Here is a 15,211-nt window from a genome sequence, read left to right on the forward strand (position 1 = left end):
TTTGGTCGTGTCCTATACGAAACTTGCTTAAAATCTCGTGTAGTTCCATTTTATCTTGCTGGTTGTATGTTTTGAAGTGCTCGTGACCGTCGTTGCACACATATTGCATGCATGCCATCATATCTTGCGGTGCTCGTATCTTTTGAACCGTAGCTCCGTTGGAGATGTTCTCTATGTGTAAATTGCTTGTAGTGACGCGTAGAATCACGTGAACCTATTTGATTTTCTGTTTAACAACCATTTAAACGTGTTAGATCAGATCTGGACAGAATTATTAATTAACATGTGAGGTCGTTTCGGAGATGCTATATGTCATTTCCGACCTCATTTAAAATGCCTAGATAGGTAGATTAATTGCGCTTCACCTCTTGCCATGTTTAATAACATTTGATATTGTTGAGTACCTAATCGGGGTAGAACTAAATAATTCGTATGTGGAGTTTTGTCAATAAGCAACTCGTTGCATATTGAACTTCACTTAATGTGTAGTGTTTGATTGTTGTGAATTGACATGCCGTGTCTTGGATGTATTCTTTTGTTCATGGATCATATGTGATGTGCATCATGTTATAGAGTTCCGCTAGCGTGTCAGATTGTGAGGACCCATTCAACTACGTCGGTTCGTCTGCTTCACGGAGTCCTACTTCTTCCAAGCGGGATCTCAGGCAAGATGACCATTTCCCCATATACCATTAATATCATTGCCATGCTAGTATTATCGTTTCTTTCGCTATGTCTCATTTCCTACCACCTGTTAAATATAAGCCTCTCAACAATGCCATGAAAACCTTCAACCTGTTCACAACCTAGCAAACTACTGATTGGCTATGATACTGCTTGCTTAACCATGTGTTAGCGTTGCTAGTTGCAGGTGCAGTTGCTTCCATGTGATAACATGGGTTCCTTGTTATATCACCATATTAAATGTTATTTAATTTAATGGACCTATATACTTGGTAAAAGGTGGAAGGCTCGGCCTTTCTAGCCTGGTGTTTTGTTCCACCTTTGCCCCTTTAGTTTCAGCTACCGGTGTTATGTTCCATATTTGAGCGCTCCTAACACGATCAGGGTTGTAATGGGGACCCCCTTGATAATTCGTTTTAGATTAAAGCTGGTTTGGCAAGGCCCAGTTTTGGTACTACATTTGCCTAATAACCTAATAAAATTGCATAGAGACTTTCCGGACCCCGAGGATAATTAATCAACCCCTGGGCCAGTGCTCCTCATGAGTGTTGGTCCAAAATGGGCAGACTCCGGGGCCACCACGGGGCAACTCGAGGTTTGGTACGTGTAGGCTTTGTCATCCGTCATGTCCTGAGAACGAGATACGCGGCTCCTATCGGGATCGTCGACACGTCGGGCGGCCTTGCTAGATTAGTTTTACCTTTGACGAGATATCTTGTGCATCGGGATTCCGGTGATGCTTTGGGTAATCTCAGAGTTGAGGTTTTCCACTAAGGAGTCCGACGAGATTGCCAGCTTCGTGATCAAGGATTTCTATGCGGCTTGTGGTAATTTGTGATGGACTAGTTGGAGCACCCCTGCAGGGTTAAATCTTTTTGGAAAGCCATGCCGCGGTTATGTGGCAACGTGGAAACTTTGTTTAATACACGTTCTAGATAACTTGAAGTTAACTTAATTCAAATATGCCAACTTAGTGCATAACCGTGACTATCTCTTTAGTGAGTTCCTTCTTCGATCGAGGACATGGAAGGGTTATGTCTGACGTAAGTGGGTGTTCAGGATCATTCGTTTGATCATCAGTAGTTCACGTCTGTTATGCGTAGATCATCCCCCTCTTTATTTCTTGTACTCGTAAGTTAGCCACTAAATATTGCGTAATCGCGTGCTGCAGCCTCACCACTTAACCATATCTCACCCATTAAGCTTTGCTAGTCTTGATACCTTTGGAAATGAGATTGATGAGTCCCTTGTGGCTCACAGATTACTACAACACCAGTTGCAGGTACAGGTAAAGGTTACTTCACGCGAGTGTGTAGACTGTTCATTTGGAGTTGATTCTTCTTCTTCTGCTTCATCGATCTAGGATGGGTTCCAGGCCGGCAGCCTGGGATAGCAAGGATGGACGTCGTTATACTTTTCTCGATTGTTTTCGTCCGTAGTCGGACCCTGCTCTTCTTCATGATGATTATGTATTGTACTGATGTGACTCTGATGTAGCTTGTGGCGAGTGTAAGCCAATTCTATATATATATATATATATATCTTCTTTTCAGTACATGTACTTGTAACGATATCCATTCTTGCGAAACGACGAGATGCGCTTCTATCCCTGACGAGGCCCTCGTGCCAAAATAAGGATAGGGTCGCATCTTGGGCGTTACAAGTTGGTATCAGAGCAGTACCGTCCTAGGAGCCCCCTTGATTGATCGAACGTGGCCGAGTCGAGTCTAGTGAAAAACTACTTTGAGTCTAGTTATATATTGGAGAGTATGATTCTTTTTTCTCCTCTTCTATGCTCTGGTGAGGAATCTTGACGTAATAATTTAATTCTACTCCTCTTCTCACTCAAAAAAAATTACGATCACGCGGATATTTTTGAAATCTATATGATGCCGATGTGGCGGAGTTCTGTCTTGGTGCCTCCTGTCTGACTTGATTTCTTTTAGGGAGTTGAGCTCCAGGGGATTCTCGAGTACATTGTTATCATTCAGATTTCTTAGTATCTCAGAACGAAGGATGTTCGTAATTGCTTCAATACTAGTAGTGGCGAGATAACCCCGATGTCCCTAGTACTGGTGCAGATTGTTCGGGAGTACTGCCATACTTTGTATCGTTGTGATCACGAGGGTATGTAGTAGATGAAGGTCCGAGATTCTGGTTGTGTGTTGACGGATGTGATACATTGGATGGATTAGTATAGGAGTTGTGTGACATATTACTCCTTGTATCCATGTACCAGATTGCATGACCATAAATTTCGGGAATTCTTAGGTGGGAATTCAAGCAGTTGCTTATAGGACAATCTTCCAACAAAGGCATGATGTTAGGTTGGGGTTCGAAATCTAGTGGATTCGTTTGTTCACGGTCGTCTTACAGCGGTTCTCGTTGTGTCTTAAAGAGTCCTTGTAGCTTGCTACGACTCGGGGACGCTTCGTATGTCGGGTGCACTGCTTTGCACTTGATGGCTACTATAAGGATCGAGCCCGTGCGATCCTGTCCACGAAAATATCGAACGGAAATCTCTCTCATGAGTTTGTTCTGGCTAATTTGCAAGCCTCACCCTTTGTTTTGTTGAAATATGGCAATTCGAGTTGCTTCGATGTCAAATGGTGATTTCGTATCCTTCCAAGAGGTGTTCTCGTGTGTTATGGGAATGCTGATTCTTTTGCTCATTCAATTGTCTTATCAATTCTTTTTCAACCGGAGTCGCCTTGTCAATTCTTTCCAACCGGTGTGCTTCTCTTCAAGTGAATTCAATCCTCTCCAATTTTGTAAGATCATTCTCTCTTTTATTTCGGAGTTCATTTCATATGTACCAAGTTGTATTTGTTTTTCCCCGCCCTTCCGCCCTTTTCTTCAGTGTTTGGATTTCATCCAAGTCCATTTCATTTCATTGTTGCTTCCGCTATCTTTTCTTCCGTCTGGTATCCGGTCGTTCATTGTGAAGATTCTCAGGAAATTCGTGTCATATTTGTTCAATCTTGTTATCTTAACGGTGAATTCAATTCAGTTATACGTGTTCATCAAATCCTATTCAACCTTGTAATTCTTTCCCATGTTGGAAATTCTTATGAGCCTATCTTGTTATTCATTCCTCTCTTTTCTTTCCGGAGTGTTGGAGTTATCTCAGAAGTTTCTTGTTTTCAATTCTTTTAATTATTTCGAGGTGCTAACCTCATCTAGTTTTCTTTGTACCGGTGCAATATCTATCTTTGAAGCAATCTTTTCAACGGTGGTCTCTTTCGAGTGGGCCCATAACCCACAGGTTTTTCCCAGGATCTTATCCGGCTCTTGTAATCTTTCCGGTGCTCTCTAATTCTTTCAACTATGACGTAAGTATGAATTTCATCAGTCTTATTCCTTCTTCAAGATCAATTTTATTTAATTCTCATATTTGACTCAACCTTTCATTCTTCTTTATTCCGGAGTGTCTCAATACTCTTGGTGTTGTTTCTCGTCATCATTCTCAGCTTGCAAATTTGAAGGGGTGTTTCTCTCATATCTTGGTTCATTCTCTTGCAGATTCATCATTTCAGCTTGTGTCATCATCTTGAATTGTTCCATTCATGAGTAATCCCTTTCTTGCTATTCGCTGCATTTCAATGTTGTGTTCATTTCTCGATCCTCCGGAGGCCATCATTTCAGAACATTCTTCGTTCTCAGCTTTCAGCTTTCGTTCTTAAAATCTTCTCAATTGTTGCCTCTTCATTCGTCTCTCAGTTATTTCGGCGCCTTGTTCAAGTTTTCTCTCAGGTGGCTCATGATCTCGTCATTCTCATGTATCTCCATTAATTCGTGGTTTGTCCATTCAATTGTGAATTCTTACCGGTGCTTCCTTCGATTACGCTTCATGTGGTGCATATCTCTCTCTCTCTCTTCAAGTTTCTTTCAAGAAGAATAAGTGTTATGTTAAATCCGTTGCTTGTCATCTATTAAACTTGATGAAGGATAAGCATAACATAATTCTATTCTTACTTCATCAAATGGTTTCAATTCTTCTTCCGGAGTGGCTCATGATATCAATTCTTTGTCTCAAGATGTTCTTCAAGATTCTGGTGGTAGTAGTTCTCAATTTCTTCTTTGTTCTCTTCTTGCAAAGATCTAGTAGCTATTCTTTCTAAAGGAGGCCTTGTGATGTTGCCCTCTTCCATATATCATGTTGTTCTATCAAGATCATGGTGTTCCCTTGTTCTATTTAGTTGTTTGTTATGAATTTTGTCTAATTCTCCCATCTTATCGAATTTTTTTGTCCCCTTTTCCTACCGAAGTGCTGCCAAAATTTTCCGTGAATTCTTGCTTGTTTCTCATATCATTCCTCATCGCTTTGCAACCTTCAAGGATCGTTGGTTTCACTAGTTTGTCAAAGAAGCGAGTAAGTTTTACCTCTTGCTTTCTCATCCTCTTCCCCGTTCATTCTTGGATCTCGGGTCAAGATCCTCTTGTAGTGGACGAGAGTTGTCACAGCCCGAGACCGACGTTCCACAAGATTCCCCTTTTTCTTTCCATTTCCGTCGTGTGTTTATTTTATTTGTCGCATCATCATCGCATCATGCGCATCATCCGCATTGCATCGGCATCCCGTTGCTGCCAGTTTTCAAAACTTGCATCCGTTGATAGTTGTCGGTTCTCGTTGTTGTCCGTTCTGAGCCCGACCACACACGCACGCGCCCGTGGCATCGTCTAAATCTTGTTTTTAAAAGTGTGTGTAAAACTTTGTCTGATTGGGTTGGACCTTGACGTGCGGTCTTATTTTAATATAGGTAGGCCGCCTATCGAATTTCGTCGCAGTCGGAGTCCGTCTGGTACCCGAACGGTCGACCGTAGCGGCACCGTATTCGGTCTATCGTCGGACGTGTTTCGGTGTTTTAAATCGCGTTGCCGCACCGCACCGTTTCCCTCTCTTCCCCGGCTAACCTACTCTACACGGCCACTTAACCGTCCACGCGTTCGAAATTGTCTGAATCCAACCGCGTGGTTGGATCCGGGACAAAATTTCGCTAAACCTAGCCCCCCCTTTGTCTATAAATAGACCTCCTCCTAATTTTAGACAACCCCTCTCCTCCCACCTCGGGATCCGCGCCCCTAACCCTAGCCTCCCACCTCTCTCTCTCCTCCCACCAGCCTCCAGCAGACGCGGGCCTGCCGAGCCCATCTGAGGCCCGCCGGGCCCGAACCGCCGCCGCCGCCTCGCCCGTTCCTCCCGCAGCTCCCGAGCCGCCACCGCCTCCCGTCACCAGACCCGCGCCTCCGGCGAGCAGCCGCCGCCAGCGACCACAAGGCCGACCCCGCGCCGCCCGAAGCTGCCCAGGCCGACCTCCTCTTCCTCCCTTCCTCTTCTGCTCATCCTCTCTCACCTCCCTCTCTCTCTCTCCCCGCAGGTACCAGGACGCCGGCGATCTCCTCGTCCGGCCAACGCCTCGAGCCGCCACCGCCGAGAACGGATCCCCGTTGGCCGGATCCATCCGGGGTCGTCGGTTCCCCGCCGATCCGTCGCCCCTCGTGCTGGCCTGCGTGCTGGCAGCAGCGCCGCCATGGCCTGGCTCGCCTAGGTCGGGAGGTAGACGGAGTTCCCGCTCGGCTATGCCCCGCAGCTCGCCCAGCACCAGCTCGGTCCTCCCGTCGTGCGCCGCCCAGGCCGGTCGCGTTGACTGCCTCGCCGCGGCCCAGCTCGTCCCACCGCTTCGCCCAGAGCGCTCCGCGCCAGCCCCCGCCCAGCTCCACCCTGATACGTCTCCATCATATCTACTTTTTCAAACTCTTTTGCCCTTGTTTTGGACTCTAATTTGCCCAGCCCCGGCACAGATCTCGAGTCCGTCTTGGGCTCCGGAGAGGGGAAATCATCGCCATCGTCATCATCAACCTTCCTCCCACTCCAAATTCCATGAAGCTCTTCGTCGTTCGTGAGTAATCTATTCGTAGGCTCGCTGGGCGGTGATGAGTAGGATGAGATCTATCATGTAATCGAGTTAGTTTTGATGGGGATTGATCCCTAGTATCCACTATGCTCTGAGATTGATGTTGATACTACTTTGCCATGCTTAATGCTTGTCACTAGGGCCCGAGTGCCATGATTTCAGATCTGAAATTATTATGTTGTCACCAATATATGTGTGTTTTAGATCCGATCTTGCAAGTTGTAGTTACCTACTATGTGTTATGATCCGGCAACCCCGCAGTGACAATAACCAGAAACACTCCCGGTGATGACCATAGTTTGAGGAGTTCATGTGTTCACCAAGTGCTAATGCATTGGTCTGGTTCTTTATTAAAAGGAGAACCTTAATATCCCGTAGTTTCCTTTTGGACCCCGCTGCCACGGGAGGGATGGACAATGGATGTCATGCAAGTTCTTTTCCCTAAGCATGTATGACGACACACGGAATGCATGCCTACATCACATTGATGAACGGGAGCTAGCCACATATCTCTCCGTGTTATAAATGTTGCATGATGAATATCATCCAAACAAATCACCGACCCATTGCCTACTGTTGTTAGTTGTCTTGCTCTGCTGCTACTGCTACTGTTGCTACTGCGGTTACTTGTCTTCCTCTGCTGCTGCTGCTACTACTGTTGCTACTGCTGTTACTTGTTTTGCTCTGCTATTGTTGCTATTACTGTCGCTTGCTACTGCTTCTACTTGATACTACTGTCACAACTGATGTTCCTTGCCGCTGCTATTGCTTGTTACACTGCTGTTACTCGCTACTTTGCTGTTACTACTGTGCTTGCAGATACTAATCTTTCAGGTGTGGTTGAATCTGACAAATTCAGCTGCTAATACTCGAGAGTATTCTCTCACCTCCTATCTGGTAAACCAACAAATTTGGGTCGAATACTCTACCCTCGAAAACTGTTGCGAACCCACGCGCTAGTGGGCCATCAACAACATTCTTCTAGTTTCATTGCAGGGTAAGGTTTGTTGTCATCAGCATTCATCTAGCCATCGCCAGAGATTGCAATCAGCATTTTTCTGGCGCCGTTGCCGAGGAGGTATTGCTATATTCTCTCAGTTACTTTGGATTTATATCTGCTGATCACTATGAAGAATCTGAAGGATCCGAAGACCAAAGTCTTTCCCTCAACTACGAGGGGAGGTAAGGAATTGCCATCTAGCTCTGCACTTGATTCAGCTTCAGTTATGAGTAAGTTTGCGACATTACCTCCTGCTAGAAATCTTGATATGTCACCTGTGCTTGATGATGCTTGTGATACTACTGCTAGAGATGCTATGCTTGATACTATGCCTGATGATACTATGTTAGATACTCTGCCTGATACTGCTAGAGATGCTATGCTTGATACTATGCCTGGTGATACTATGCTTGATACTATGCCTGATACTGCTAGAGATGCTATGCTTGATATGGCTTTCCCTGATGATGCTAGAGATGCTATTTTGCCAGATGTTCCACTAGGAGTGTTCCTTGATGCTCATATTGCTAGAGTTACCGCCAATGCTCGTGATGCTTCTGATACTGTCGATACTATTGAGATAGAACCTGCTTTTGGTCCCGCTAGATCTAGCTCTCCTAGATATGAATTGCCTGATATACCTGAGGGTTACGTTATGGAGGGAGAGATAGCTGAGGATTTTCTTGCGTGTAAGGATGCATATGACGATGCGAAATTACTTCTCAAGTGGAAGGAAAAATCTCGAGAAGCTAGGATGAAAAATGACCCGAAGTTTGCCACTTCGCCTATCTTTGTCACCGATAAGGATTATGAATTCTCTGTCGACCCTAAGATAATCTCTCTAGTCGAATCTGATCCTTTTCACGGTTATGAGTCTGAGACGATCATAGCCCATCTTGCTAAACTATCCGAAATAGCCAACCTCTTCACTAATGAGGAGAAGATCCGCCACTACTATATCCTTAAGCTGTTTCCTTTCTCTCTAAAGTATGACGCTAAAGCCTGGTTCACCTCTCTTGCTCCTGGATGTGTGCGTAGTCCCCAGGAGATGGTCTATTACTTCTGTGAGAAATATTTCCCTGCCCATAAGAAGCAAGCTGCCTTGCAGGAAATATACAACTTTGCTCAACTCCAAGAAGAGAGTCTTCCACAAGCTTGGGGGAGACTCGTCCATCTACAAAATGCTTTGCCTGATCACCCTCTTAAGAAGAACGAGATACTTGATATCCTCTATAACGGACTTATCGATACCTCTAGAGACCACCTAGATAGTTGTGCCGGTTGTGTTTTTAGGGAACGAACTGTAGAACAAGTTGAGACTCTACTAAATAACATCTTGATCAACGATAATGCTTGGACTATTGCCGAACCACCTCCTAAGCCAACTCCGAAGAAGAGAGGTATTCTATTCCCCAGTCCCGAAGATATGCAAGAAGCCAAGAAATCTATGCAAGAGAAAGGCATTAGATCTGAAGATGTCAAAAATCTACCACCTATCGAAGAGATCCATGGTCTCGATAACCCGATACAGGTAGTGGAAGTGAATTCTCTGCGTAGGGTTGATGAGAGTGATATTCGTTTTGATAAACCTGCTAGCCTATGCTTTGATGAATTTGACAACTTTGTTGCCAAACAACAGAGTTTCAATGATTATGTCAGCACACATTTGGAACAAAGTACTCGTATGCTTAGCCATTTAAGTGCTTGTGTAGACAGAAATGTCAATGATCTGAAGCTTCTGAGTAAACATGCCTCTATGATTACTACTCAGGTAGAACAAGTACTTAAAGCTCAGAATGACCTGCTCAATGAACTAAATGAAAACTCTGTCAGAGTCATTACTAGATGAGGCAAAATGACTCAGGAACCTTTGTATCCTGAAGGTCATCCTAAGAGAATTGATCAAGATTCTCAAGGAATCAATGCTGATACACCCAGTCATCCTAAGGATAAGAAGAAGGATGATAGAAACCTACATGCTAGTTCACCAAATACTGTCACACCTAAAGAACCTAATGATATTTCTGCGTGTGATGCAGAAACACAATCTGGTGATGAGCATGAACCTGGTGACAATATGGACAGTGATGGTCATACTGATGCTCAACCTAGCAATGATAAGGATGTGGAGATTGAACATACGGTTAATCCTGATAATCCACAACCTAAGAAATACGATAAGCATGACTTCACTGCTAGGAAGCATGGTAAAGAAAGGGAGCCATGGGTTCGGAGACCTATGCCCTTCCCTCCTAAGACATCCAAGAAAAAGGATGATGAAGATTTTGAGCGCTTCATTGAGATGATAAGACCCGTCTTTCTGCAGATGCGGTTAACTGATATGCTCAAGATGTCTCCATATGCCAAGTACATGAAATATATCGTGACTAATAAACGGAAGATACCAGATGTTGAGATCTCCACCATGCTTGCCAATTACACTTTTAAAGGTGGAACTCCTAAGAAACTTGGTGATCCCAGAGTTCCCACTATACCTTGCTCCATTAAAGGAAACTACGTAAGAACTACCTTATGTGACCTTGGAGCCAGTGTTAGTGTTATGCCGCTCTCTCTTTATCGTAGACTTGAGTTGGATAAGTTGACGCCCACTGAAATTTCTCTGCAAATGGCCGACAAATCAACTACTTTCCCTATCGGCATTTGCGAGGGTGTGCGTGTTGTGGTTGCTAACACCACTATCTTAACAGACTTTGTTATCTTGGATATTCTCGAGGACGATGCCATGGCTGTCATCCTCGGAAGACCCTTTTTAAACACTGCAGGGGCTGTTATAGATTGTAACAAAGGCAATGTCACTTTCCATGTCAACGGTAATGAGCACACCGTGCACTTTCCGAAGAAACGATATCTAGTACATTGCATCAATGCTATCGAAAAGACTTCATCGATTCTCATTGGGAGCTTTGAATGCCCTATTCCTCGTGTCAAGGTCAAGTATGATTTGCTCGTTGGGGAGATACATATCCCCATTGAAGTGACTTAGTGGATATTCGAAATTTCTCCGTTCTCTCTTGCAATTCGAGAAAGTTTTGTCATAAGGACTTGATCAATCACATTGACGGATTTCTTTCGATGACCATGAAACGGATGAATCAAGGAGTCACATACCTCTGTTTTGAGTTTTCCTTTTCTTTTGCGTAGGAGAAAAATGATAGAATTAGTTTAGTTTTTCCTGTTTTCCATTTTAGCGTCCCGGAGAAAAATACCTCGAAAATAAAAGTTCTCCGATGGTCCTGAAAATTTAGTATGATTTTTTCTGGAATTTTTGAAAATTTCTGGGCCTGAGAGCTGGCCTGGGGGCCAGACCAGTGGGCCACAAGCCCTGCCACCGCCACCTACCCCCCTGGTGCGGGGTGCAAGCTTGTGGGGCCCACAGGCACTCCCTCCACTCATTCCAGCTCCCAGCATCTTCTTCCACCTCCAGAAAAAATTGTTTCGCAGCTCAAACCCGTGTTCTTGCTCATTTGGCTATGATTTTCGATCTCTTTGCTCAAAGCACCATTCTCCGAACTGTTTTGGGGAAATTACTCCTTGGTAAGTGACTCCATTAGTCCAATTAGTTTTTTCTCTAGTGCTTTATCCTTCGTGAATTCTGGCTACCTTGGTGACCCTGTTCTTGAGCTAGAAATGTTGATTTTAGCTGGTCCCAAGTAGTTTTAGCGCGTGATACGGTCTCTAGGCACTAGTAGGAGTAGTTGCTACAAGGTGTGGTGGGTCTTTATTCACTTTTTATCTTGAACTTCAAAAATTTCAGCAAAAGGAAATTATGTTCAGGAGGAAGTTTCATGGTGGTTCCTCAAGTAAGAAGGGTCCTCGTCTCTCTTTTCGGGAGCCCGAACCTTTTCAACTAAGGGACACACCGGTACAACCATGTGAATGGCCTTCCGATGAGTTCATGATCGAAGCAGGTTTCAAGGATGAGTTTGATGCACTTGTACACAATGCCGGATTAGAAGAATTCCTCTCAGATAAATGTGAATAGTATGCTATGCTCACTGCCTCTTTCGTGCATAGATTTAAATTTTTAGCTGGTCGTGACTCATCCATACTGTTTGATCTGTACGATAAATCATATACCATGGATCTGGAGGCTTTCAATAGGATTTGCAAGATATCTGATGGGGGTAGTGTTAATGATCCTCCTAAGTCCTCGGTCAGAGACTTTGTCTCGAGTATAACTGTTGGAGAAACCAGAGATATCACGCAAGCCACCATAGAAAGCATCCATTTCCCTGCCTTGCACTACCTTGCCCTCTTCATAGGTAGGTGCATTAACGGCAAGGGTGCACATTGTCACCTATGCGCTTTGCACCTTAGTATCCTTAAGAGCACAGTAACAGGTGACAAGAGCTTCAATATGGGAGCTATAATAGCAAGGAGGCTGAATAAAAATGCCAGTGAGGGGGATTTCTTTGGTGGAGTTTATGCTACACGCTTAGCAAATTTTCTTGGAGTATACATCCATCCAGAAGACCCTCCTCTCCGTACAGCCTACCTTGATCGTGTCGCTCTAACACGCTACCAGTTCCTTGAGAGAGATCATGGATCCCTCCTATACCGCTTGATATTTAACCGGCAGCGTGTTTTCCATATTACCCTTCCTGCTCCTGCTTTCTTTGACTTTCAGGTTAAACGAAGATACTACATAACAATAGGAGAGGTAGAGGAGTATGAGAGGGAGGCGACTGCTGCTCGACTTCGTGAGGCAGCTATTCAGGCAGTGGCTGGAGCACTCTCGTATAACACCCATTATGACTTTGGGTTTCGCCAGGATCATCCATGGGAGTAGACCAAGCTAGGCCAAAAGCCTAAGCTTGGGGGAGACGTGTTCTCACCGACTTTACATTCATGCTTATGCTTTCACTTTGTTAGCTGGTATTTACACTTTGCCACTGTATTATCCATGCTAGTTTCTTTTCGTTTTCTTGTTTTCTTGTTTTGTGTCCTTCTGAGAAAACCCAAAAATATTTTTCTTTCTTCTTTTGCTTGTTGGGAGCTTTTCCGTGTAAATAGTTTTGTTTTTCTTTGGGTCAAGGTAGAAGATATTGGTTACAATGTTTATTGGTTCTTGCATGTTTACCTATTTAGCTTTCAAAGAGCCATATTACTTTGTCTTCTCCTTTGTGTTTGCCTGCAGATTCAGCTTAGTCCAATACGCTTATTATCGTTTTCATCGTTCGATCGTGCAAATGCAAGGTAGCAATGATGATATATGATGAAGTGACTGAGACTGAAAAGCTGGTATGAACTCTATCTATTTTGTTTTTTGTAAATATGACTAGCTTGTCGACCCAGATTTAGCTTTGTTGTGAGAGAACCATGTTTGCAATGACAACTTACAGATCATAGTTTCTGATGCCATGCTTAGTTAGCTGAGAGTTTATAATGGTTTGTCTTGAATGCCAACATAGATTTTGAGATGACTATGATGTAGTACGATAGGATGGTATTCTCCTTTGAATGTTTCAAGTGGCTTGACTTGGCGCATGTTCATGCATGTAGTTGAAACAAAATCAACATAGCCTCTATGATGTTCGTGTTCATGGTGATTTATATCCTGTTCATGCTTGCATTTAATGTTAGTCGAACTCATTGCATCTTGATGACTGTTGTCGCTCTCTAGTTGGCCGCTTCCCAGTCTTTTGCTAGCCTTCACTTGTACTAAGCGGAATACTGCTTGTGCATCCACTTCCATAAACCCAAAAGTTTTTCCATGAGAGTCCACCATACCTACCTATTTGCGGTATCTACCTGCCGTTCCAAGTAAATTTGCATGTGTCATTCTCTAAACCTTCAAGAAATAATCTGTTTTGCATGCCCGAACCTCTCATGTGGTGACAGAGGGCTATTGGTATCTTCCATGCTAGGAGTATTATCCTCGACATGTGTTTATTCACTATCATTCACGAGAAAGGGGCCGGTAATTGGAATGCCCAGTTCCACGCTTAAATCGAAAACATAACTGTAAAGCAAGACTCCCCCTAGATTGATGTTAGTATGGACGGTACCCGAGGATTCGGCTAGCTGTGGAGTGTGATTGATTGGTGGTGGGGGAGTTAAAACTTTACTTTTCTGTTTGGGAGCCGCCTATAGCATGAGTAGCATGGAAGATATTGAGAACTCTTGGTCATTGCGTTGACAATGAAAGCATGCCACCCAAAATTATTATCTCTGTTTTCAAAGCTTGAGCTCTGGCACCTCTACAAATCAATGCTTCCCTCTGCGAAGGGCCTGTCTATTTATTTTCCTGTTGAGTCATCCTCCTCTTATATAAGCACCAATTAGAGAGCACCTCTGTCATTTTTATGCTTTGCTTTTGATTGATATTGAGTATGACTATGACTGGATCTTCATTGCTATGAATTACAATGTTTAGTCAGCCCTTGATCTTTGAAAGTGCTCTGCATTTATGTTTTGCGGTCTCAGAAAGAGCTAGCGAGATACCACCTATTCATATTGCTTCATGCTTGTTTTGATTGAAGTGTTGGTATCTGAAACTCATTATTACTTGCTCGTTAGCTAATTATGCCATTGATATTAGTTTACCATGAGACCTTTGTGTCATTTGCTTATGTGGTTAACTTGTGATCTTGCTGAAATTCTGGTTATGAGTTAGACATAGTTGCAACAATAAGATCAAACAGAGTTTGTCAAAGTTTTTCTTTCTCTCTTAGTTTGTCAACTGAGTTGCTTCAGGACAAGCAAGGTTTTAAGCTTGGGGGAGTTGATATGTCTCCATCGTATCTACTTTTCCAAACTCTTTTGCCCTTGTTTTGGACTCTAATTTGCATGATTTGAATGGAACTAACCTGGACTAACACAATTTTCAGCGGAATTGCCTTGGTGTTATTTTTGTGCAGAAATCAAAGTTCTCCAAACGTTCTGAAAATTTACGGGGAGCAGTTTTGGAAAATAAGAAAAATATATGCGCCAAGTTCCACCTCAGGAGGTGGGCTAGTGGGCCACAAACCCTGGCTCCGCCAACACCCCCCTGGTGGCGGTGGGCAGGCTTGTGGGGCCCACACGGCTCTGCCGCCCCCAATCTCTGGTCTATAAGATCCCTTTCGACCCAGAAAAAATAAAAAGAGAAGTTTTCGTCGCGTTCGCGATACGGAGGCGCCGCCACCACCTGTTCTTCATCTGGAGGGTAGATCTGGAGTCCGTCTTGGGCTCCGGAGAGGGGAAATCGTCGCCATCATCATCATCAACCTTCTTCCCTCTCCAAATTCCATGAATCTCTCCGTCGTTCGTGAGTAATCTATTCGTAGGCTCACTGGGCAGTGATGAGTAGGATGAGATCTATCATGTAATCGAGTTAGTTTTGATGGGGATTGATCCCTAGTATCCACTATGTTCTGAGATTGATGTTGCTACTACTTTTCCATGCTTAATGCTTGTCACTAGGGCCCGAGTGCCATGATTTCATATCTGAAATTATTATGTTGTCACCAATATATGTGTGTTTTAGATCCGATCTTGCAATTTGTAGTTTCCTACTATGTGTTATGATCCGGCAACCCCGGAGTGACAAGAACCGGAACCACTCCCGGTGATGACCATAGTTTGAGGAGTTCATGTGTTCACCAAGTGC

This window comes from Hordeum vulgare, chromosome 1H (genome assembly GCF_904849725.1).
Source record: "Hordeum vulgare subsp. vulgare chromosome 1H, MorexV3_pseudomolecules_assembly, whole genome shotgun sequence".
NCBI lineage: Eukaryota > Viridiplantae > Streptophyta > Magnoliopsida > Poales > Poaceae > Hordeum > Hordeum vulgare.